Source organism: Falco peregrinus, chromosome 1 (genome assembly GCF_023634155.1).
Source record: "Falco peregrinus isolate bFalPer1 chromosome 1, bFalPer1.pri, whole genome shotgun sequence".
Lineage (NCBI taxonomy): Eukaryota > Metazoa > Chordata > Aves > Falconiformes > Falconidae > Falco > Falco peregrinus.
In genome coordinates this window covers 28,139,545-28,166,765 of record NC_073721.1, presented here as the reverse complement: position 1 = coordinate 28,166,765, position 27,221 = coordinate 28,139,545, and the positions used below count along the sequence as shown (strand labels likewise).

The 27,221-nt window shown below is 37.6% G+C and overlaps 1 protein-coding gene across 2 annotated transcripts in view; it reads left to right on the top strand.

The window, feature by feature from the left end:
* The window catches only part of ADGRA1 (adhesion G protein-coupled receptor A1), a 277,279-nt gene that overhangs the window by 58,354 nt on the left and 191,704 nt on the right, over positions 1-27,221 (top strand). The window contains exon 1 of one of the 2 annotated variants that reach the window (XM_027788935.2): positions 18,849-18,964. The exons of the other annotated variant lie outside the window; for it this stretch is intronic. The gene's annotated coding sequence lies outside the window, so the exon portion shown is untranslated. Of the gene's footprint in view, positions 1-18,848; positions 18,965-27,221 lie in introns of those variants that run through there. 2 annotated transcript variants of the gene reach the window in all.

The window sequence follows — 27,221 nt, the reverse complement described above, 5'->3', positions numbered from 1 at the left end:
TTGGTCTTCTGACATATGATGAAGTATGATGAAAGCTTCAATTTCAGAGTTCTGAATTGACCTAATAGAGAGTAGCAATGCAAAGTGATTCAGATGAGATGATCTTAGCAGAATGAATGAAGAAATACTGAGCATATAGTGATAAAAAAATGTCAGTTGGACTATAGATTTATCTGCCTTTTCATGAATGAAGAAATACTGAGCATATAGTGATAAAAAAATGTCAGTTGGACTATAGATTTATCTGCCTTTTCATTTTGATTTTACTTGTTAAAAGAATTTTAAGCAATAATGTTTTAAGCGTCAGTATGGCTGTAGGCTATAGAATGCCGTCATAGAGAGCCTAGAAATTTCCTCATGGTGATCTATCAAATACTTGATCAAATTCTCTCTCCTTTTTCTCAGAAATCCAGTGTCATAAACGGGAATTGCGCTTACTGTTTACAGTATTGTCCGGTATAGTTGTCAACTTAAGATTGTCTTTGCCCATGTGAGATGTGGGCATAAGCATATGAATAAATTTTGTTTAATCCTATGAAATACCTAATAATAAACATGCTATAATCACAAGGATATATAAAAAAGTAGGCTTATGCTGACTGGTCAAAGTTTGAGCAGTATTATTGAACAAACTCACATTGATCAAATTTACATTTTGCCTGTCTTCCCAAAAGTTTGTTGCTGCCACCAGTGAAGTGGCATGCTTTTGTGACTGACATTTATTGTAAGAGTATGGTCTAATCTGTCACTCTTAATGTAGCTGTAAGATATTGTGAGCATGAAAATTTGTAGGCAGAGTAGTAGTACCCTTTACTAACCTCTAACTAAGCCTGACATGGTACAGATGTGGTCATTCGCAACAAAAATATTCTGTCTTCCTGAGGCCAATAGTGAGATAATTATCTTGGGATATAGAGAACTTTCTTGCCAAATAATTCTGGGGAATGAAAGTCAAACAGAGAACACTAAATATTTTACTAATAGCATTGGATTTGTTATAACAAGAAGATAGACAGAATTGGAAATTAGTGTGTAGGAAGGCAGCCTATTTTATTAGGGATTTACATGTCCTGGATGGAATGCAGAGCGATACCTCCTGAGCCTCTCATCCGCACTGAAGTGTCACAGCACTAAGCCAAATAGCACATTAACCAGCATGAGGGAACTGTGCGTGCTCAGCTGGGCTGCAGATGAAGGTGATCTTCATAGATGATGATACCATTATTAAGGCTTAACTCACTCTAAGGCCTCTGCTTTTAAAAAGATTAGTGGAAAGGGCAAAAGAGAGGTTAAAAATAGGAGCAGGAGAAATGGAGTATGAGATTAAATAAAAATCAAGATGGAAAGAGCTGGGTTGGACAATTTGGGTTGGTACTACAGTGGAGATGGCTTGGGAAGATGTAAATACAGGACACCTGTGACTAAGTGGTGGGATGCTGATACTAAGAGTCAGAACAGAGGGTACCAAAGAGCTGCTGAAAACGGAGCAAAATTAATTGCTCTAAATCTGCTTAAACCACAGGCATGTGGCGTTACTGGAGTGGGCTGGCTAGGCCTGGGCAAGAATGCGGCTGGAAACCTGCATTTAGTTGTTTGTTCACTGTTCCTCATCCCTAGAGCAAGTGGTGAAGGCCACGGAGGGAGTCACATGCACCGTACAGCGGAGGAGGAGGAGGAGGAAGTAATTCACGCTGCTGAAAAACAATACTCTTCAAATATGCATTGCAGGTCACTGAAAGGGGGATCTGCCCAATGAGTGAGTGGTTTGTGTTGCATTAGAAAGCATTTAGGAGTGTCTTGGGGGGGGGGGGGGGGGGGGGGGGGGAACCAAGTTAAATACTGTAACCCCTCTGCAGAGCAATCCTTAGGCAGTTATCTTCATTGCAAGACTTCCTTTGCACAGCTATGCCAGAGGTCTAATGATGGGTCACTCGGTCTTCCTTCAGTCCCCAATACAAGCTTGGATAGTTTGCTGAGGGTTTTTCTGATGCCTGTCTGCCTTCTGTCTAAAGTCAGTGCTTTTTGCCAGGTGCAGATAGCTTTTTGACAAAGAGGAAAAAAAAAAAGCAACCCCTGAAAAGTCAAATGGGTCATTTGTACCATGGCAGAAAATGACAAGGAAAAGAGCAGCAGAAAGCTCTTCACCTTACCAGAGAAAATAAAGTAACAGGGTGGGAGATGTCAACATAACCCAGCTTGTGATACATGTCCCCATTACGCTTGCTCCTAAAGAGATGTCTCCACCTTTAAAATACAACAGACTATAGTAGAGCTGGAGGATAACCTGCACCAGAAAAAATGATCATAAAGAAAAAAATCAGTGTGTTCTTAAACAGCAAGTAGGTCCTGCTGAAGCTGTAATTATCCCAGGCTGACCTACAGAAATCCAGTGCTGAGCCTTCTTGTTCAGACTTTCAAAGCTGGTATAGGGAGGGCTCTTCCCCTTTCGTGGTCCTTTTCTACTTTTTCTGCCTTATTATCCTTTGCAGCTAAGGAGCCATTCAAGGTGCTCCCCACTGACAGCCTGGTGATTGTAGGAAAGGTTTGTGACTAAGGGACATGATTTCATCCTTTGTTGGGGCAAGAACATGCAGAGATTCTGAAGTAGGAAATGGGCAGTGGTTGTGAGTATGAATTGCAACAGAAATACTGATTTGTTTTTCATCTGTTCAGACCTTTCTTAGAATGGCAGGCTTTTGTAGCAGCTGTGCTCTAGCCTTTAAAAAAGGAGGTTTCTATCTCCCATGAAAAGGGAATCAGTTAAAAACCAGTAAAATATCTTCTCCCCACCCCCCCCCCCCCCCCTTTTTTTCTCCCCCCTTTTTAAGAGTTCTGGCTATTGAACTGTAACACTGGCCACATGTGCATTAAAACTATACAATCCTTATGAATTTTTAATGAGGAAATATTCGTGTGTGTACAAAGTAGGTGGTTTTAACAGAGGCACCTCAGTCACTTTTAATTTTGTTTCCCTCGCCATCCCCCAAATACCTCAAGGGCTCCGTTCTGCATTCCTTACACATTTGCTTGGGAAAGTCTCTCATTCACATTAATTGAAAGACATCACCCCTTTCCTCCCCCAAAAAACCCACATAACAAAACCAAAACTCTGTTTAAAACTCATTTTGATCTCAGAAAAGCATATTAAGAGTTTTTTACTTGATTATTCTCTGAGCTTTTGATATGGGTTGAGGAACAGCTCAAAGAGAATTATTGTAACTGCAAAGAAGGAAACCTTTTACAAGTGATCAGGCCCTGTGTTGTGGTGAAGGGAGTTAGTAATGTTGTAATGTTTCATTATAGTTGCTGCTGTAATTAGGAAGAGGGGAAAAAGTGTGCCCGCTCTCAGAGCAGGCAGAAGCAAAGAGTCCAGTCACATCCCAAGAGGTCAGCGAAATGGCAGAGACGAGGATGCTTCCTGTTGGCTCCATGTGGGACCATGGGTAACAGCCTCCTTGTTTTGATTCACTATTGGAAACGATAAAGGTCAATGCCATTAAAAATAGCGTACAAGTGAAAAGCTAATCTCGCAGGAAAATCTCAGAACTTGCTAAACGTGGCTTAGTTGTGAGTTTAGTATAATATTGACGAAAGGGTTATCTTTCTTGTTTGCAGAACTGTGTGGTGAATGTGAACAGCATAGGACTGTGTAAAGTCCTATCCTTTTTATTAACTTGCTTTACTTAGGAAGGTTATCCTTGCTTCATTGTCTACATTTTGAAAAGTTATTCACCTTGAAGCATGTTTCTATTTTTAAGGAAAGGAAACTGAATAGAGAAATTAATATATTTTGAAATGGAACAAGAAACACATTTTAGTTTGTGGGGTTTTTTGTCCTAAATAAGGCTTCCTAGTAATAAACATAATGGTGTTTGTGAAGATGGATATAAAACAGAATGATGTGTGAAAAAAACCCTTAAACTCATTTTTACCTCTGGAGAGGACAAGAAATAGTTGTTTCTCAAATAACAAGTTGTTTGCCAAAATACCACTGTGAAGTATTCCCAGCATCTCAAAGTAAGCCTTCACAATGGAATTACTCCTCTATTGCTATTCTTAAAATCAGATTCTGAAACCTGTTTTGAAGTCACAGCTATACACAGTTTCAAACTTAGTGTGTTAGAAATAAATATGATATTCAGGGCAATAGAGCTTATGCACATGCTGTGGTTTACAGTTCTCCCATTTTTGGTACAGCAGGGATCTATTAAATGATAACGGGGGAAGCAGGTTAATTTTTGTTTATCGTGACTATGGGATGAGGAGCTCTGCAGCCTGACCCCTCTGCAGGTACCCATCTCAGAAAACAGGACATCTGGGGTAGATAGCTTGTGCCTGCGGACAGTAAGTTGGGCACCTTTGCTTTAAAAGGGTGAGCATTAGCGATGTAATGACCTTTGTTACTTTACATATATGCTTGTCTCCAATCAAATTATATTCTTTTTGGTATCCTGCAGATGTGTCTTTGAATAACACTTACTGAGAATCTAGGGCACAAGGAAGCTGGAGGTCGGATGGGATTGTACATCTTTTTGGAATCAGTATTAGGTGCAGGAGGTTACCCTGAGTTTGTACTGATGTTCCAGGGACTGTTTTGGCTCTTGCAGCAATCTGAAAGCCAGGAAATATAAAGATATGAAACTTTATTTGTCTCCAAGGTGCTATTTAGCTATATCTTTGGACCATCCTTTTCCCAAGTCTTGTCATGTATGGTACCGCAGCGTGCAGAGATGAGAGAATTTAATTTGTTTATAGGTTTATTTTGATGAAATTTATATAAAACTAGAACTGATAAGGTTTGGATTTGCTATGACTTAAAGAAATCAGTACTTTGCATGAAGTTCCAGGATTTAAGCTTTATCTGTTAAAAGAGGATAAACACACGGAGCTCAGCATGTCACAACACTGACCATAGATAAACAGCATGACACCACATAGTAATGTATTATGCCAGCTGGAACTGCTGGCAGACAACTTAATTCAACCATCAAATTGTAACTGAGGTTAATAGTGGCAACAGCACCAGGCTGTGCAGCTGCTGCTGTCCGTGGAAATTTGTCATATGTCAGGAGGTTGCCTTTTAAATGTTTTGAAATGCCAAAGAGTTTGGGGCATGACGAACCCTCTTAGGCGTATGTTGTGCCAGGTCATACGCAGTGTTTTATGAGATACTGAAATATAACCTAGATTTTCAGAGAAGTATTCCAAGTAGTCCAACACAAACGAATTAGAAAGTTTCTTTTTTTGCAGAACTTCATTTTATTTTGCCTAGTGCATACTTGGCCACCCAGAAGATAAAGCCAATACTGTGTAAGTAATAAAGTAGCTTCACTTACAAGTTTGAGGGGTTTTCAATGAAATATTATTGTTGCTATGCTAGACAGAAGGTTTTTGCATAGACGGTGTGTTCTGTTTTTCTCACATAATCAAATGTTTAATGTATGAGCTGTCTGCAATAAGGATATAGAGCTTGTGAAATCCTTTGTTATAGTGTGCTACAATTGTAATTCTAAATATTCTTAGCTCAGTGGGTGGTTTAAATATGATTTGATTTTTTTTGTTAGTTATGAGCCACACAGCTATGCTGGTATTAATTGGTATGATATTGAACACTTTTGTTGTTGTCTTCGCAAAAAGGTATTTGGACAGTGAGCTGACCTAAATAGTTTCTCATCTGTGTATATGCTCATATTACAATGGAGTATTATAAGGTAGAAATTTAAAATAAGACCCTGTCTTTAAAAAAAAATAAAATAATCCAGAGCTAATACTCTTTTAAGTGTAGTTGTGGTGCTCTGAATTCAAGGAAATAAAATCAGGAATTTGTGAATTAAAATGCACCGCTGCAGCAGGAAGTTACATGTTTTCCGATCCAAGCAGCTGTTTAACTGTTCAAAACATTGCAAGCAAATATGGTTTTAGAAGTTTATTACATAAATTTTTATTAAATGAACTCTAAGAATACCTAGCTACAGCTTTGTTATGCATGTATTACAGTAATATACTTAATATTATTAATAGAATGCATTATGGAAATAATATATAATGTACTATATATAATGCAATTATGTTAGTGTTACATAAAAATATCTGTAGATACCTATGAGGCTATAGTTTTATAGGTAAAGTATACCCGCCTACCATTTCCCTTTTCCTGGTTTTCCAACAGAAGCAAGACTGTTGCTCATTATTAAGCTTGCAAATACAATTCCCAGAAATACATACACTCAAAATGATATTATTGTTGGGCTAATTTTCCTTTTATTTTTTGTTGTTGAGCATTTTCTCACAAGGAAACTCACCAAACAATGCAATAGAACTCCCTTTATTTGCACTTACAGGCTAATTTATAGCAGACGTCAGGGAAGATGTCCACTTGTAAGCAAAACCAACCTCCTGTGAAATATTCTGAGTGACTGAAGCAGCTGTGTAGCACTTGGGCAAGAATGCATTGTCTAAGTGAGGAATTTTAAATTAGTCCTAGCCAGCTATATACACAAACACAAAAGAATGTAGTTGGGGAAGCACATTGGGAACACGGTGTGGAAGAGTGTGTGAGTACCTTCTTTGTGCTCCCAGCCACCCTCTTGTACCCTTAAATGCAGTCACCACCTTATTGAAGTCCCAGGGGAGAAGTGACTGGTTGCAAAACCCAAAGGTTTTACAGTTGAAAAATAGGGAAAGTCTGTTGGCATTACTTCACATATTGCTGAAGTAACCACTTTGGATAGATTTTTGCACTGCAAGATCTTTTGCCCAGTACTCTGTTGTTTTACTGGTCAAATTTAATTTGGAAGTAATGGAAAACAGAATCTTTCCTAAAGTAGGCAAGAGAAGGAAGGAAAAACTCTCCAGGCAGAACCTCTGACCTGAACAAGTGTGTGCCTGTTGCCCTGCAGTCGTTAACAGGGTGATGAACATAATGGAGATTCTGTTTTAGTTAAAGTTGCTGAAAGATTCTTCCACTCCAACCATACTCAAGCCACGGGAAAGTATTATTTGCTGAAGCACTGTATGTCATCTGTTCTTGTGCTGATTATGTTTTGGTTACAGCCAACTTCCCTAGATTCACGTATTCCAAATCAGATTTATAGTTGCCATGTTAACAAATAAAAAATTACCCTTTGTCTGTCTTCTCCAAGACCTTCAAAGAAAAATGGAGGAAATTAACATCTAGTATTAGTCAGGGCTGCTGAAGTGCTAGCTGTTTTCCAACCATTTTCTTTTGTATTACTGCTAAATATAGGTAATCCTTAATAATTCCCTTGGGGAATGTTCTTCTGTTGATGTGCTAAATAACATTGTGGAATTCCCATTAATTTTCATTGGTATTAATGATATCAATCTCAAAGAATACTTCCAACATGTAGTTGGAAAGTTTATTGAGATGGTCTTGGTTATTTAAGTTAATAGATCATTAATAGTATTTTACATGGGAAAACAGATTGAATTTTATGTTTTATGCTCATTTCCTCAATTTATGAAATCGGTCATGTTACTGCTACTAGGGGCGGGGAACCCCAGCTTCTGTTCCCTAAAGAAATAATTATTTTTCTACGTTGACGTACTTCCATCCCTTGAAAAAAATGTCTCTAAGAAAAAAAAAAAAAAGTCATTTTAGGGGAAATGCTGAGTGTTTTTCAAAGGCCTATATAGGGGGGGAAAAAAGAAAGAAAAAAGGCGCCAAGCATTTAAGGTAGGTTCCTCACTACTGTAATGAAACGGAGTGACAGGGTAGCAGTCACCCTATTCACTGGGCTGGGGTCTTAGTTATACAGGAAAGCATTGCTTTTAACATAAAAAATATACTCTGCTTCCTGGATTTCCAGAAAGTACTACTTCAAATGAATACTATGACTGTTCAAGTAAATGAGAAAACAGTTGTTTCTGTCTTTTAGCCTTCCCATTTTAACTGTTTTTGTGATAGTTTTGCCAGTTTAGTTCCTTTTCCCTTCTTTGGGACTCCTGTAGAATATTTTGCTGATGCTCCTCCCTTTAAATGTGGACAGCTTTTGGTTATCCATGAGCAGATAATCTGAGTTGCAGGTTGTTTCTGCAATACGTATTAGTTGGAGCAGAACAATGGATGTATGTTAGCTATATGACAGCTGCATATTCACAAACAGCGTCACAGTTTCGTGTGGCACAAAGCTGGAACTTAAAATGTGTGCTGGGTGGATCTCTGCTGGGCCTGGGGGTGCTCAGAAATCTGGTTCAGAGATAATAAATTTTCAAGTGAGTGACAGCAAAGTAAAAAAAAAAAAAAAAAAAAAAAAAGAGTACAGTGCTGCGTGTAGGCTCCTCAGTCTTTCTGAATACCAGTGTCCTGGGAAGGACATTGCAAAGACACCCGAGTAGCAAAGACTTCTAACTTGATGGAATTGGATTTCTCTGTGTTAACAACACATTATCTCACTTATTAACCGTACTTTCTTATCATGTAGACTCTGTGGTCCCCTTTGCCCTGGATTAGAGACTACTGAATTTGATGAAACATGGTGGTCAGACGGATATTTACAGGGAAGGGGATGGGATGTGGGAACCTGTTCAAGCTAATCTTTTCTTCGAGATGATGTTGCTTGATAGCAAGTCTTTCAGTTCTAATGAATGTTTGCCCAGGAAATCTCTTAGTGAGACCAAGCTTCAATTTACTTTTAAAATACTTCATATTTTGCCTCTCTGTTTTTCACACAGAACAAAATTTCTGTTGTTTCCCAAGAATTTGTGTACAATTTTTCAGATTTTACTGCCTGTGAGCTGACACACAGTTTAAGACTGGAAGTTTAAAGTTACAGGAGTTCCTTGTATTTCTTTAGGCCTTTCAGCTGCTTACTGCAAGATAATAGTTATTCTTGAATGCTCATCATGGTTTAACTATAATTTTTTTCTCAGTTGACCCAAATGGAAGAAAAGCAAGTAGGTTACTAGTTAAGGTACAGGGTTGTGAGCAGTTTTCTCTGCAGTGTGCATGCACGCACAGTAATAAAGTAGTGGAGATGCATCATTAACTACTCCCTTAAAAAGCTTGTGTTTGAACATGCTCTGGAGACCAGTTAACAAGATTGCTTTAAAAAAATAAAAGTAATTGTATTTATATAAAATTAGTCTTTTAAATCACTAAAAGATGTAGTAGGGGAAGACAATGCAGTAGTTTCAATATCCTGTTTTATGGTCATTATTGCTTCTACAAGTTAAATCAATGTCAACATAAAAAACTGTAAGAAGTGATTTGTGGCTTTTTTCCCCCACCCAATATGTAAAATTCAGTCAGTATTTTGTTTTATGCAGGTCGTTTTATGGTATAGTTTTACGGTATTCAGTATAGGCATATTCACTGTTATGTGAAATACCATTGCCACAGATGTCACACCTGGGGGTTGGACAGCTGTATGGGAGACTTCAGAACTAACCAAAGCCTCAGTGAGCAGCATGGCAAAGAGGCACTTCTACAGCTACATTGCATGGCTCTGTATTTTTTTTCTGGAAAACCTCAGGCAAAAAGATGGATCCATGAACTAGATGGGCATGTGCTTTGTTTTTGATCTGTGCGTGTGCAGCAAATCCAGTGGTTTGAGTTTCTGGGCATATGCTGACCTATGCACAAGCCAAACACTGCTGAGTTCAGTGTGTTCCTGAAGAGTCACATCTGTTATGTGCACTCCCAGGTGTCTGAAAATTTTGGACATAAGAATATTCTGGGTAGTGACACTGGCAGGCTGAAATAATTGGTGTTTTTCTTCTTTGCCTTCCATTTTCCTCTGTCATCTTTACGAAATTTTTAACAACAGTTTGTATCCCCTGAGTAGTCAGTGAGAAATAAATTTTGTAGAAGCAGACCTTAAATATGGTACTCAATGTGGCTGTGCACCTCACGTATGTGCATTGAGGGCAACTATTGTTGAAGCTAAAACAGTTACAAATGTATTCTGGAGCTATACACTCTTTACGATGGCTTAAAGAGTTTGAAACATTTTAATTTTTTATCATTCATTAGCACTAATCTTACTGAGGTGTTGTAGATGCCAGGTTTTCCATTGTGTCAAGCAAAATTTTAGATTTTGGGGCAGGAAATTGTGTATACATGGAATGTTAAAGCAAAGAAGAAAAACCATGTGGGAAATAATTCTTCACAGTATGTAATATGGAAAATATGACAAAAGTCGTATTAGACTGATTTGTGTTTCCTGACCTTTATCACCTGATGTCAACTTTGCATCCCATTTCCTGGTAGTGACAGACATAAATCCGTTATGCTGCATGGGAGTATAGCATATTGCAGGCTATTGAATGTTCATCTTTTGACTGTGGTTCAGATTTTTTGCATCTCACTGATTTGACTTGTTCATAGTTGACAGTCTGATGCTACCTGGGTAATGCTTATTTGCCTTTTCCTAAACCTTCTTCTACTTAGGAAGCTCTTCCTTCACTTCCAGCCCACTCCACTTTTTGAAACTTGGATTTAACTCCTTTAATTTTTTATAATAATTTTATGCCTGCACATCTTCATACAAATGAACGGTAGCTGCTAGTTTCCCTGTATGCAGCCTTCCTTCCAAATGAGATTGTTCACTGCATACTGGCTTTGATAAAGCTCAGCACTTTGGTTTTCAGATAATGTGAAGATGTACATGCTCCAGCAGTTTATGCAACATGCTTTGTATTTGATTCTATTTAAAAACTTGACTAAATAATATTTTTTTCCACAACCATAAATTTTCATCCATACCACACTTTTTAGACTTAGGATTTAAAATTTGTCTTCAGTTTTTCTAAACTGAAAAATTAATTGTGTTTGAAATTTGTTCCTTCTGTAAATATAGCAGGGATGAAAAAGGTCAAGATGAAGGGCAGCGGTGCTTCCTGCACTGAATGCCACAGATGTCTTGGCTTTGTCTAAGTCATGTTTAGCCACAGCTGAACAGGAGTTAATGGAGAAGCCTTTACCAGTGTTTTATTTTGATTAGTAGTTTTAGTAGAATCCTAAATGAGTCACTTAATTCTGTGCATGGCATCAGTGTTCAGAGGGCCAAAGAAATACTGTCTTAGTATATTTAAATGAAAAAGACTTTTTGATGAGAAAAAGGCATATAAAAATAATTACACTATGAAAAAGTACACTATATAGAAGATTAAGTCCACATAAAAGCAGAGAAACACCATCAAGTTAGAAAATTGCAGTAGCATTTGTAAATATCTGTGAATAGGGTGATATATCTGTGTCACTATCTGTGATGGTAGACAGTACATTAGATGTCATATATCCAGTCTTTATTTTAAGGTTTGTATTTAACTTTGTAGAGATTTACATGTATTTATAAAAATTATCTAGCATCAGTGCTTTATGTTATATTTTTTATTTATTCTGATTATTTATGGATTTTGTTCATAAATGAATATTTTTATGAATGAGATTGGATCATGTTAGAAAAAGAAAGCAAGCTAAGGAACTCTGTTGCCAGTGACTAAAAGTAATGCCTAAAGGTAGCAATTCATTTGGAACTCAGCTAATGTGATTAAGGCATGAAAATACTTTCTCCCAAATTATCTTTTCTGCTAAGTAATAGGCATGGCTTGATTAAATAGAAAGAAGTAAGAACATCTGTACAAATTTCAGAGGTCTGCGGGGTGTAACCCTCTCTTTTATGAAAGCCTACAAAAATGCCTGGAACCACAGTACTTTGAATACTTTTGGTACTTTTTAGTATTTTTTACTATGAAAACACCCAGTAACTATTCAATAGATGTATGTCAAAGTTGCTGTGTAAATTTTCAGTTTTACATTGTAGAATAGCCTGGTTGGTTAATTAAGTAGAATTGAGAAGCTATGCATATATAAAACTCTGATTTGTTCAATAGCGTAGACTTTTGTTTTAGGCAGTTAGTTCTTGAAAGTGATGTGCTGCACTTAGGTGTACTGCACTCATGGTCCAAGCCTTAAACTGCGCTCCCCTAGGCAGAGCCACTGTAGGGAGCAGTGGAGAAATCCACCTTCTGGTCCTGGTGGGGTCTGCACCCACAGCTTGCTAAGGTGAGGTCTAAGTGAATGGTGCACAGAAAAGGCACACAGGGTCTGTGTGGTAAAAGAGAGTGAGTGGCTTGCTTTTGGTCTCTGGTTGAGTAAAACTGAAGAATGGTTCTTCAGAGGGCAGTGTTGGTGAGGAACACACTGGATGCCATTTAAAGAGCTTATTGATTAAAGTAGAAATAGATTGAGCCCCCTTTCCCTTTCCCTTATGGTTGATTGGAAGGAAACAGTTCAAGCTGTCTTTTGTGCCAGTGGGTTTATTTTAATAGGATCAATTTTATCAATGTGAAATTGGATTCAGTTAATGGTGATGGTCTCTCAGCTGAAAGCCCATAATTGGCTATGAAAGACAGCAATTCTCTTCTGTTATGGTAAAGTATGTATAATTGATCATATTTTCTATATATTTGTACATAATTATATTATTATTCATTCTTTTAAAAAATAATTATAAACTGGAAGATAAAAGATTGTGTTGTCCCCTCGTAACTGCTTAATTAATTGGCCTCTAGCAATTTGTTCTCTAGACATCGCTGCTGCATGACTGAGGCACTGAAGCCTACTCTTTCCAATAAAACATCTGAATTAAATGAAGAATATTTGCTGCCCTTTGATTACTGCAATGAACCTATTTGCTTCTGTTTGTAGGGCACAGTAATAACTGTTACAGGGCTGCTGTTCAAATACTTCATATTTATAGATTTAAAAATAGATGCACAAGTCTCTGTAGAAAAATAATGATCAATAGAGTTAGGAAGAAGCAGAAAATCTTGTGCAAGAGAAATCATAAAGGGGGTGTTGGTGGGCTGGGGTCTCTGGTTGCTTGTTTCCTCATCATGTGTTGTATTAGATAAGGGTAAGTTTTCCCAAACCTTGTGCAAGTTTGTTATGTACAAGCATCAAACCCAAGACATTAATTTAAAGACTTTTCTATCCTACTAACTTTTCTGTCTGTTAAAGTGAGATACAAGAGCTTTCTTTTGTGAGATTTTTGTTTGAACAGATTTTTTTGGGGGAAAAGAAAATAAAAAGGAATCAAAACCTGAGTTTTATGAATTTATATGGCTGAGTAATGTCAGTCACATCATGTATTTATAGCTCCTGTGTTTAAAAACTCGTATTTTCACTTGCCTTTTGTCTTACATAAATATGCAACTTGGTTGAGAATATCCATGAAATGTTTTCAGTCCTGTCGTAACTGATGGGTAAGGGAAATTATCACCTCGCTGACCTGTTTGGTCAAGCAGCTAGGTAATAGTTTTTCATCTTAAGAATATATTTACGAGTCTAAAAACTTTTTATTTATTTTCCATTTTTATAGTTATATTTACATTCAGTAGCAGCTCCTATGGTATATATATAGTGGCTGGAAAGCTGCCTGGTGGAAAAGAACCTGGGAGTGCTGGTTGATGGCAGGCTGAACATGAGCCAGCGCCATGACCAGGTGGCCAAGAAGGCCAACAGCATCCTGGCCTGTATCAGAAACAGCACTTGGGTCACAACAACCCCACGCAGCGCTACAGGCTCGGGGAAGGGTGGCTGGGAAGCTGCTGGGCAGAAAAGGACATGGGGGCACTGGCTGACAAGCAAACTGAACATGAGCCAGCGCCATGACCAGGTGGCCAAGAAGGCCAACAGCATCCTGGCCTGTATCAGAAAGAGCGTGGCCAGCAGCACTAGGGCAGTGATGGTGCCCCTGTACTCGGTGCTGGTGGGGCCGTACCTCGAATCCTGTGTTCAGTATTGGGCCCTCACTGCAGGAGGGGCATTGAGGTGCTGGAGGGTGTCCAGAGACGGACAATGGAGCTGGTGAAGGGTCTGGAGCATGAGTCTTATAAGGAGCAGGTGGAGGGATCTGGGCTTGTTTAATGTGGAGAAAAGGCAGCTCAGGGGGGACCTTATCGCTCTCTACAGCTGCCTGACAGGGGCTGCAGGCAGGGGGGGGAGGTCGGTCTCTTCTCCCAGATAACAAGTGACAGGACAAGAAGGAGGAAACGGACTCAAGTTGCACCAGGGGAGGTTTAGATTGGGTATTAGGAAAAATTTCTTCACCGAAAGGGTGGTCAAGCATTGGAACAGGCTGCCCAAGGACACGGTGGAATCGCCACCCCTGGGAGTGTTTAAAGAACATGTAGATGTGGTGCTTAGGGACATGGTGTAGTGATGGACTTGGCAGTCCTGGATTAATGGCTGGACTTGATGATTTTAAAGATCTTTTCAAACCTAACCAATTCTATGATTCTATTCTACATATTTTTGGTGGTGCTTTCTTATTTGGGTATGCAGATTGTTTGGCGATATGTAGCAACATTTTGCTTGGGTTTTTTCCATTTTTTTTTTAACCAGCAGATTAGGCCTAGGTTTAATTTTGAAGTTTCAACTGTGTACAATGAAATCTTGGCAGATAGAAAAAAATGTACAAATTGCAAATTCTGTAAGAACCTCCTTTGAAAACTTAAAATGGAATAGGGAGCTGTACTAATGAAATATGGAGCTGTTCAGCCAATTGGTGGAGTGTCTGTTGGGGTGTAAATGGGCTTGTCACATACTGTGTTTAAAAAAAAAAGGCAATGAAATATTGCTGAGTTATGTGTGAGGGTTTTTTTTTTCCTGATTTTAGAGGAATTTTAAAGGAACTCTTTTGCATGACCATGGCAATTTGAACCTCTAGACTTCAATTTGTGGTTGTGTCCAAGTCAGGAAATGCTGTTGAATGCATCACCATTACAACTGTGACTAATTTATGTTTCAATTTGATGAAGAGTTGTTTAATTCTAGAGTGGAAAACTTCAATGTCAGGAATTAAGACAGCCTGCTGTATCCTCTCAATGACTAAATGATGATGAAATACATGTGGTGCACCCAGCTCAAAGCTGGGAGCACATGAGGGAAGCGTCACTGTTCCTCATAAGTATTTATTGAGAGTTTCCGCTACTGGCCACAGCTGGATATGGGACTCAGCTGGATGGACTTTCATTCTCATCCTGGCTGGTAGCACTTGTGCTCCTATTGCGTAGGAAGCTGAAATGCTTCACTCGAGGCTCTGACTGCAGCCAAACATTTAAAGCATCAGCACTTGCCTTCATAGATTGAACCCACAGAGTCCTGAAAAAGCGGCAGGACACTCACTGACAAGTCTAATAATATCTTTCAGAAAACTGTGTCCAACATGCCAAATGCTATAAATACGTTGTAAATAGGAGGTTCCAACTACACTGTCCTTTTCTTTTGGTTTTTCAAATGTCACTGTTGCTCATGAAGAGAATGAAAATGAATAAAACCACAATGAAACAAATTGCAGTTCTAGCGGAACACGTTCATCTGGGACCAGCAGGCTTGAATTTTCAAAATAGAGATACAAACAAATGATCTTTAATGAAAAACTATGTAAAAAAAATGCTGTAATTTTAGCCATTTTCTGTCTTCCATGAGGGGGTGGATTTTTTTCTTTTTTTTTTTTTCTTTTTTTTTTTAGTGTTGAAATGAGCAATTATCAGATTTGATTCAGTGTTTTAAATCCATTTGACAGTTTATGCCTGGCCCAGTTCATAGAAAACTCATGCATCATTAATATGGGATTTTCATGCACTTGGAAGAATGCATTCTGCACTCTTCCAGCAGAAAGCAGCCTCTTTAGTATGTACAATATGTTCATTAAATACCTTTCCTTGTTTATACAAGTGCTCATGTCTCCATTATTCATTCAAGCAGAAACTAATACAAAATGTGGTACATCTGCTCTACCATGTAAAAGTAACTAAACAAACAAAAAAAACCCCAACAAACCCAAACCAAAAAATTTTTACTTAGGAGGTAATTCTGCTCACTTAAGAGGAATTCTGCTGGATGGTTTCTTCCATAGTTGGAATGTCATCTAATTTCTTATGGGTATCGGGTGACATTAGAGTCCTACATTTACTTTCAAAACTGGGGGAAGGGTATTTTCTCTAATTCAAAACTGAAAATTTTTGTATAAATGCATTGGTGACACTTTCAGTGGGAGGGGTGGCTGGGATTACAGGCGGTCCATGGGCCTCACTGTGGTAACCGAGGGAAGTGCCTTGGCAGTGTTTTCTCTTGAACCAGTCCGATGCAGGTAGTGTTGATTTTATACATACAAAAAGGAAAACTTCTGTGAATTAAAACTGACAAGGCATTTGCCTAGGATCAGGAAAGCGCTGGATCTGAACGTTTGTTCCACACTGGGCAGCGGTGGCCCTTCCCTGTCACAAGGCATGTCCTGCCTGCTGGGCTCTCAGCTGTTCTCCATCTCCTCTTTCCTTCAAAAAACATTGAGAAACTGATTTCTTTTTCTAGTGTTGAATGAGAAAGTAATACTAAGCCTCCAATTTTCATGAAATAAAAATGTTTCCTGGCCCTCCCTGTTATTACTGTATTAGTTAGCGCTACTGAGAAACCTTTCCCTAATACACTGTCCACCCAAATATGCTTTTTATTAAAGTAGTGACAGCTGGTTTCATACTCAGAAAAACAATGGAATATAATTTTGCAGATGTTCTTATAAGGTTTGAAGATGAGGACTTTGATCTTTCAGCACAGTTATAGAAAGATGGCTGCGTTTTAGAGGAACAATTCTCCATACAGGTTTTAGGAGGTAGCATCTTGGCCTCTGTGTGCAGCCTGTGTGCTGGAAAGATCTGAAAAGGTCTGAGTGATTTGGAAATCAGAGCCGATTCCTTGACGCTGGGGAAAGCATTGTCATTCCCAGGGAGCCAATTTGTGAGGGCATTGCATACCAAAGGATGCAGGGATCATGTGCAGCTAGATATGTGTCCAGCCTCTCACCAAAAGACTCCTACGCTTGATAAAGCATGTTTGCTGCAAGTATAAGGCGATGTAAGATCCTTCGTGATGAAGCAGACAGTTCCTTGCATTAACCCGTGCTGTGGCAATTGCTATAAGCATTTAGATAAACTGTTAAAGTCTTACAATATCTTTGAGCAATGATTTATTTTTTTCTTTTTAGGAGATGTAATCAGGTGAATTGAGAAACTCATTGTGTAATGCAACTTTAAAGTAGCACTCCACTTTGCCATTCCAATATGTATATCTGCTGTCAACAGTTTATTTTTTTAATGTGTGTTTCTTAAAAGTTTGGATTTCTTCTAAATCCTGGTACTTTAATAAAGACTGTAGATGAAATATAATCCTCATCTATTCATAACCAGTCAAAAATAAACAATTTTTTCAAGCCATTAGACCATGCAGAGGAAAAGTTCATGAACCAATCATTTGGAGCTTTTGGCAGACCATACGGAACTTTTCTAACAGCTATTTATAAGGTTCTAATGTGTTTATTTTCACAATAAATCTGACTTATTGCTGAATGTGTTGGTTTCATAGTAAAATAAACACTGAAGATGACAAATATAACCTTTTGTAAAGTCTTCTGAAAGCTGAAGGCTTAATTTAATAAATGTGATGTTCTCTATATTGCCTGGGAAATGCATGCCAACTCTGAGAAAAAAGGAAAAAAAAGCAACAGCCTGAACCCTTGCATTAAATTACAAAATCAATTGTCACCAAGTTTAAGTTATAGCTGAGCCATTTGGCCTCTGAAAAGTATTAATAATTGACAGATTGATAGATATAAGAACTAAGAAGGGATAAGTGAGGGAAGAGATGTACCTCAGTACTGCTGTTGAAGGGCTATGTGGAAGAAATGCTGTGTCTTTATAAATACACAAACCTAATTTCATTTAGAGATCGTTTAAATTTGTTTAGCTTGATTCTATAATTTACCAACAAAGCCACATGTACTTAAGCAATTTTGAAGTGCTCAAAAAGCATTTGCATTATGGCTTTTACTGGTTTAATTAGAATAATTTAAATCATCATGCTGTAAACCAGAGTGTTTGTGCACTTTCTCCAATATTTTGCCCCTTGCCAGTGCTAGAGATGAGCATCCTACTCCACTGCAGTTAGTGGCTCTGTTACCCACGTTGTTGAGTCAGGATTTCAGCTCAGATGTATGACGAGATTATCAAATCTTCAGAAAAGGCAATTACTTTTTAAATAATAAAAAAAAATCATGCAAGAAACTTTCTCTTTTTATAATATGTCCTCAGAAATACTGTCTGATGTGTATGTGAATGTTCTCATTAGGCATATCTTTCCTAGTTCTTTTAGTGAGTCCTACTAAGCTCTTGACCTCAATGATATATTTTGGTAATGACACTGTAGGTTAATTACATATTGTGTTAGAGTACTTCCTTCTGTCAGCTCTAAATATATTGCTTTTGAACTTCATTAGATACTCCCTTGTTCTTGTCATATTAAAATGTATCACTACCAACCATCAAATAGACTTTTGTGTTGGATTCAATATTTTATTTGTCTGCTGCTAAACAGACTTCATCTTTGCTTCTTCACGGTAAAGTCCCTTCAAACTTGAAGTGAATACTTTAGGTTCCACATAATGAAAAAATTGCTTTATGTAAGCTTTATTGTGCTTCTAGTATGTCCAATTGCATGAGTGGGAAATGAACTTGGCTATGATTTGGTGTAACGCTGAGCATCCAGTGTCAGTGAGGCTGCTTTATATAACATAGCATTATTTCAATATATCATTTATTTTCAAAAGAACTTGAATCATGGCCATAGAATGTGCTTTATGTGCACGCTTTGTTCTCAGATAGAAGCCTGCAGGATCTCAAACAATTAAAAAGAAGTTGTCATTCCAGTTGCTGAAACGCCAGTGCTTTGGGGATAGTTTTGGAACAGTTCCAAGGGACATGCCTGGGAGGGTGGACCTGGATAGCAGATTGTTTTTAAGAAAACATCCTTCTTCTGAGTGATTTTATGTAAAAGAAGAAAGAGACCATTGAAATCCATTAAAAATGCTTTGTATTTTTGGAAATGTTTTTTAAAGTTTAGAAAAAATGGACCAGCTGGACTAAGGATTTTATACATTATACAGTAAGTTTTCTGTTTTCTGGGTGACACTGTGGACATTTATAAACGCCAAAAATGTTGGTCTATGCCAGATTGGTTGGTGGGTTGGTTTTTTTTTTTTAGGGTGGGGGTTGTGGGGTTGGTTTTGTTTTGGGTTATTGTTTGGTTGTTTTTTGTTTGGTTTTTTTTTCCAGAAATGGGACAGGCTTTTTCTGCTACTGGGAAGGCTGCAGATTTCTGATATTTCCTTCAGTAATTACTGTCTTGTGGAGCTTTTATGAATATTTTGTCTTTCCAGTGAATTGTTTAAGCTGTATTTGATTAGTTCAAAAGAAAAAAGGTTATAACAATAAACATGGTCATCACATTCCATGTTTTTCTGAAAGTAATTAAGACTTTACTGGCAAGAGTTCACGCTGTGGTAGCCTATAAATCTTATGCAGATCTTTAAATACTGGTGTCACAAAAACATTAGCTAAGTTGAACCAAACAGATTGGTTGGGAAGGAGCTTTTTAGTAGAGTCAGTATCATGAAGAGTCTGTGCCCAGGAAAACAGTTATAGAATTAACTTAAAATGAACAGTCCCCAGCTTCAGAGCAATCTGGGGCAATTTATTTTGTTTAAATCATGTTTTATTTAAGTTTTATTTCAACTGATACTTTGTATTTCTGTTGCATTTGAACTAAGTTGTAAGACAAGATTTTACTTCATTCTGGTCTCTCAGGGGTCAGTGACAAAACGCCAGTGAATTTTATTCTGATCTCTTTAGGGCAGGCAATATAACATCTGTGGCTTATCCTGCAAACAATTGTATATGGGTGAACTTATGTCCAGTCATTCTATATGTATACAAATTGGGAAAAAATGTGTTTGCACAGCACAAAAGAGCTCCAGCCGTGACTGGGACCTTCTGGAGTCTTCTGTAAGATAAATATAAAATCTATTATTCTTGTTGTTGGTGCTGTTCCTGGAAAAAAGTCGTTCAGTAAAAAGTATACAAAGTGCAAGAATAGTTCTAGGTAAAATCTTACTGGTGCAGCTGCTGAAATTATTCTGGACATCAGCCTCTGTATTTTATCTAATATGTAAAAGGCCAGATCTGTTGGCTTAGTAGAATGTAGCAATGCTTAGTCATGCGTAGCCGTGTGATTTTAAGTGGCTAACTTGTACAAGACTAGTACTACCCCAACCTGTTAGTAAATCTAGAGTAACAGCTTACTCCAAATGCCAACAAAAGTTTCTAAATGAATTGCAGTACTATACCCCTGAAAAAGACCCACATGTAAGATACAATCAAATTACAAAGGTAGGAAATAAATCACAGGTAGAAATGTGTTATTTCTAATATCTTGCCATGACACAATTTAGATCACCCACTGAAATGCATGCACTGTTCAGTTCATACTTAAAATCTACTGTTGTATGGAAATAACTTTAATTACTAATTCTGTTGCTCTCTGCACTTGTAGGTAGTATGTCAGGGAATTATTTTATATTTGTATCACCTATGTAATTTTGTTTTGGATCAATCACCCCTATGTTACATACAGTCGTTCTAACTTTGAATCTATTTAGCTCTACTCTACACGAGAGGAGCTCTCGTTTAAAACAGAACAAAAAAGAAGAACCTCACCTAGCTGTCAATGTTTTCAACACTCACAATTTTTTAATAGCTGCAGTCACCAACTTGGCACTTAAATAAAGTAATAAAACTAAATGACTTAAACCAATAAAATGAATACTTAAATACACCATAAATCTTATTTCATACATAATAAACAAGTGTGTTGTCATCATCAGTTATGGAGGAATACGTACATGGTGCAACTAAAACTGCTAAATTTGTCTGATGATGATGTGTTGTGCTGAATTTTAACTTGTAAATTTTGACTTTTAATCTGCAAAATATTTTTGAAGGCTGCACACAAATATTTCCATTATCGCTTTCACGTTAACTGTACATGTTTTGATATAGCATTTACATTTTAATTTCTTGAAAATAATATAGTATATTGTAAGTTACCAGAAATTGTGCAGGATACTGTCAATGTAATGTTAAAATAATATGGAACTTGCATTTGAGGTTATTATGTTATTAACACACATTTATAAATACACCTTTTTTTATTTTTAGAAAATGGGGGGGGATATTTTGTTTTGAGGCTTCCAGTTCAAGAAAAAAATAAGCCTCTCATTTTGTGGTTCTGTATGTTCAGTAATACATGCATGTGCTTTTTTTTATTCTGCTGACAATTTCAGAGTCAAACTATTAACATACCTTTCTTGAGCTGAAAAAAACTTATTTTCAAAGTAAGTTAAGCAGTCTTAACTGCTTTTCATATTTTTGTTATTGTGTGAGTTTCATTTCTTTTAAATTTAGAATGGTTGAAATAATGTGTAATGTTTATTTTGTCATATACAATTTGGCAGGAATGTGGTGGTCTACTTAGTTTCATGAAGTCAAGATCAGCCTCTGAGCTTCTCTCCCTCATGCATGTATGTGCTCAAAAAAGAGACAAGGGAGTGAAGAAATCCAGGCCTATACATTCGCCTGCATATAGCTCTAGTCAAATCAAGAGGCTGCTGAACAAATTGTATGACAGCATTGTTCTCTTTTTAGGACAGTTCTCCCATTAATGAGTCTACTTCCAAACAACAGCAACATTTTTTTCTTTTTTAATTGTGTTTTTAATTTGTTTCTGTAGGTAAAAGCATAATTACTTCAGCATTGTATTTGATTTGCACACAATTCTTTGCAATTGGCATTTTAAAAGAAAATTATCTTTATTTTCTTGATGTGAAAAATATTATATATTGATGGATGAGCATGTAATCTGTGTGAAAAATGTTTTGTTAAATCATTAACACTAGGTTGTTTGTCTGTTGGATCAACGACCTTTTGATGGCAACAGAGATTTCACTGTGATAGATTTTAATATTCTTCTTTTCCCATTAGGACAGGGAGCAACAGTTTTAAAGCAGCCTCTGTTTCACTTTGATATGAATAGATAAATTGTCAAAGCTGCCAACAAGAATGCTTTCGTATTACGGGGTGTGTTGTAAGCAACACTGCATGCAGTGTTCTTGCTGGTAAACACAAACAGTGTGCATTTGGTGGTGCAGCCCAGTTCTCATCCTTCAGCTGAATTTAATGAGCTGAACACTGTGATGAGATTTTGGAGAACTGGGTTAGTGTGTGCTGAGTGGGAGACAGATATGGGATGACTTTTTTCTGAGTTGCCCTTTCCCACCACTTATCAGCAGAGGGGAAGGGATAAGAGTGGAATATGTGCACAGTGTATAATGTTCCACAGGAAAACACTGTTCTCCAGCATTAACCCTTTTTAAAATTCCTATATTGGAAAGGAAATGCAAAATCTTATTTAGCTGTATGCTCCACGTCTTTTTTGAAATTAAAAAGGATGATTGGTTTTCAAAGTATTGCCTGCAGTGTTTCTTAGGGGTATTGCACTTTGTCATTACTTCTTAGAGATTTGAGCTGCAATCCCCAATGTGCACCTCAGCTCTCCACTTTGGAAGGGAGCATGTGTCACATTAATTATGCTCTTTGCTCTGGGTTGCTCCTGCTGTCTTGTCTGGTCTTTGCTTGCTGGATTGAAAAGAAAGTTGATTCTGGTCTTGGCCTATTTCGAAGCCATCTGAAAACAGCTAAAAACAAACTAAACCCCAGCCAAATGGGTAGTACATAATACATATAGTCCTTAAACAGAAAATTTAGCAGCTTGCTAGCTGAGGAGGTCACTAAGGCTCCCATCATCCATAAGATATAGTAGGCTTAGTGGTTCTCAGCACTGTCATGCGTAACACAGATATTTAGCTTTCAAAATGTAATTCTCATCTATTCTTTGGAGGCCTGAGCTCTTTATCCAGTGGATGGGGAGAGTCAGCTGTGTAAGAGAATCCAGCCAGCCACCATGCTGAAGGACTAAACAGGCACCAAGTGCTGAGGGAAATGCTGAAGCCTGATGACTCTTTCCTGTGCAGCCCTAAGCTGGAATACTTTGTGGGACAGGGATTTGCAACCTAATAATTCTTCTGAAGCCATTCTTCTTCACAGGCATAACTGACTCCATATTTTCTTTGGTAACCTGGTCATTGTGCTTTTGTTCTTTCTATACTAGCCTGCTGGCTGGAGGATCTGCTTGCGAAGAGGACTCAGGTTCAGTCTAAGCACACTACACATTTGCTACCTCTTTGGGAAAGGCCTTAACCAGAATGTAGGTCTTGTTGAAGTGGACCTGTGCCAATATGCAGTCAAGAGTTTAAGATTTATGGGACCAGAAAGAAAAAAAAAACCCCAGAAGTGGTCAAGTGTCACGGGTATTTTATTCACAAGGAGAAAATGGGTTTTGCTGTAAACATTCATTTGATAAAATACAGTAATACTGTTTTAGGGAACAGAGACCCCTGTCTGTTTCTTCGGCTCCTGTGTGTTTTAAATGTAGGTATGCATCCCTTCTGGGCGAGGACGATGCTGGAACAGTCTTTCACTTTCCCAGCTCCAGTCACTAGGTTGTCGTAGAAAAGATGGATGACAACACTTCCTCACCGCTTGGCCGTTCTCCAGGATGCTGGGCTGTGCTTTCTTTTTGTGGCTTTGCCGAGTGCATTCCTTTAGCCTGCCTGGCCCCACAGAGAGCCAGGGTGTGGGCAGGTCTTGTCTGCAAATCCCGAAAGAGCTTTTGTAGGAGACCAGCTCCAAGGTGTGCAGCACATGTGGCACCACTTCTGTGCTTCAGGAACTTGCCAAGTGACGACTGAGGCACCTGCAGCCATTGGGACGTGTAGGAGGTGGTGGTGGTGGGGGCTGTAAATTGCACTCTGGTACTTAGTACCTATGTTCCGCTTAACTTTCACTTTAGTCAGCCTAAGAGCTTTTTTGGACCTGGGCCAACACTTTTCCAGTTGTGCTTCGAGTGGCCTGGTACATATAACTGTGGCTCTGCTTTTGATATGCTTTGAGTATTTAAAAGTGTTGAAAATTATTTCTGCCGTTCAGGTCAACTGATTTGAAGAAAAGATTAGCTGGTCTTGCTTTTTATTTCAGAAATGTCTGTGCTCTCCTGTTTGTGAATACTTTATGTGATTTGACTAGCTGTGTCCCAGTATTCTTTTCTGGTAGTGCTTGCATAAATATAATAGATTTTTTTAAAATATTGGCTAAATGAAAATAACCTACAAAAGGAAGACTTCCCAAAGAACAACATGTGTGTTATTTATTGAGCTCTCTGGCAACTGTTGCTGATCTGTTGAGCTATTTTCAGAGTTCTCAGGAAAAGGATGAATTCAAAACTTGGTATTGACCTTAGAAAAGTCAGTGTGACCTGTTCCCTGATAAACCAGTTTCACATTAGAGCATCTGTTAGGGAGATTCACAGTCATCTTTTAATAAAAATGTCAGATTCTGCTAGTTCACAAGTAGATATAGTGAACTTTAATTCACAGTTACCTGGAACTGAAATCAGTATGAAGCACAGGGTTATTAGTTGGGTTTCAGCTGAGAAGGTTTGAGATTGCTTGCAACAAAAATGGCAACTTAGGAAATACTAGTTTGAAACAGCATTGTTTCACTATTAATAAATCTCTCCTAAAGGAAGAAATATTTTAGTGATTTTGCATAACAGGGAGACATGGCAGGGTCTCGGGTCAGATTTGGTTTTCTTGACAAGTGAAGTAGCTGTTGAGGAGAGACGTTTTTGCAAACGACCAGTTGAGAAGTTCAGGTACTGTGATGCAAACTGCATACTAAATGGTAAATGTCATATCAAATAAAAGAATATAATTTTGCAATTAAATCAACATAAAATACTAAATGTTAAGTCCTTTCTAAATTTTCCACAAATGGATCTTGTTTGGTTGGTCATATTATATGAGACTTTGAAAGAATAAGAAAAATGTAGTCCTATTGATATATGGTAATATAAACTTGGTTTATGAACGACTAGTAAAGCCTCGTCTATGAAAGTTTCCTTCATGAAGAGATGCAGGAGGCATTTGGAATACGAGATGTAATTTGACTTGATCAGTACTTAAATAATTATTTAAATTAGATGTAGTATGTAATTGAAATACTTGGAAGCTTTCTCCATGCCATCATATTTTACTGGTGCAATGGTCATTATCTTTGTGCTACTTACGTCTCTGATACAATCAAGACATTTTAACCTTTATATTACATTAATTATCCTAGTATCTAAACAGTTCATATCAGGGCTAAAGTAAAGATTAGGATTATTAGATTTTTTTAGTAGGAATGATTGCAAGTGATGGTCATAATCCGCAATTCAATAATTCATTTTACTGGATAAAAATCCTAAAAAGCTATTTTTTAAATTTTTGGCTAAAAAGCATTTAGATCACAGTCTAGTACTGGTGTTTTATGAGTAGGTACTGGATTCATCACTTCTTAAAAGGGCAAAACATACTGCATGTATCTTTTAAGGTGTAAAAGATAAATATGTTTCAAAGTGGGAGGAATGAATATAAGACATATTTTTATTAAATATAATCCCAGGTAAATATTTTAATGGAAAAACATCTTCAAGATCATTACAGTTGTATGAATACAAAATGTGCAGAATGTGACAAAAGCCAGGAATTACTGCTTGAAACTCAGTGGATAGCAATATAAGCAAAGGGAAAGAAATACAGGGAAAATCACTGGTGGTTAAAAGTGTGTGAATTGTTCAGAAACAGAGTAAAAGAAAGTTGTATTTGACAACCGCAGGCAGAAATGACAGGTCATAATTTGCAGATCACTTTTGCTGTCAAGTTAGAATGAAAAGGATCTTTCCTGTGTTGTTAGTCAGGACAAAGCACCTCTACAACTAATACAGTACCAGTTTCTCAGGATCAACTGTAGAATAGGAATATTGTCAACAGGAATACAGACTCCTGACTTGGAATAGTCTAATAGTCTACTAATTTAGTTACATTTATTAGATGTAAGAGTTGTTATTTTAGGGAAATATTTTGTACACTTCTAAAATGCAGGTGTGTAAAAACACTTCGTAGTGTTTCGTAGGAATTTTGCCTGGACACTTGCTGTTAAGTCATCATTTTCTTGCAATATAAATTGTTCTTGTATTGTTGAACAAACTGGTTGATTAGACACTAAGATTTTTGCTATAGCATAGTCGTGAATAGATCTATCAGAGGATTCCACATTAGAAAAATTATGTAAGGTGTCCTATAAAAAAAGTTCTATATTAGTAGTCATAAATGACAGGATTATAACATAAACTAACTCTTAAAGTTAGTTTATAAGCTATTTAAATAATGAACAATTCCTTTATTATTATTTTTTTTTTAATTTATGTAACATGAGGTTTAGCTGTATTTCAGAAAGTCACTTAATTGAATTTATGAGCATCTAGGCTCCTGTTTCCCATTAGAACCACAAATACTTCAGTTAGTCTGATGTGCAGTCAGCCAAGGTCAACCCACCACAATGATACACTTGCTCATCTGACATTTTATGTAGTGATGTCATTAAGATAACAGATGATTTGTGTCAGATGCTGTCATCCTTTAAGAAGATGTATCAAGTGCAGATTTATAAATACATGTGGTAAAATAGCCACCATAAAGCACCTTTGCTGCCACCAAGTTTCTTCCTTAATACTTCCAGCTCTACCAGCACTGGAAACTATTAACAGTTTTTTCGGTAGGGAAATATTTGGATTAGGATTTATCATATATGGGCATGATTCTGAGCTTTAAAGTGAGATATCCATTGCTGATCAATCTCCTGTCTGTACGCTTTTATTCTCAGTATAGCGTATGCACTTTACTGAGAAATACAGTCTTTAATTCATTTCCACAACTAACTGAAAATAAAATAACCCGTTAGGAAACCAGCATGGCACAGCTGGCTAGTGGAGAAATTGGGCTGTGGCTCTCCAAAGCACTCTCTCAAAAGTGGGCTTTTCTGCCCCTTTCATGCCTGACTGAACTTTTGGTGAATAAACTGAATTATTTGTCAGAGAGAATAGCTGGGTCCCTGGCCTTCCACAGGAAGACTGGGGAAACACAGCACTGTTCCTGAGAGGCTGAGGGAGAGGCCATCTGAAGAAGGTGCAATAAGAGATGCCATGAAGATACGGTTGAAAAGACAATCTGGGAAAAGTTTTATTACTCTGTGTGGTGAGAAGGACAGAAAAAGAAGTGATAAGTAACTGAACAAAACATACTACCAGCCTTCAGCAATAATTATCTCCAACAATAACATGCATCCTTCTTTCCTCGCACTGTTTTTTT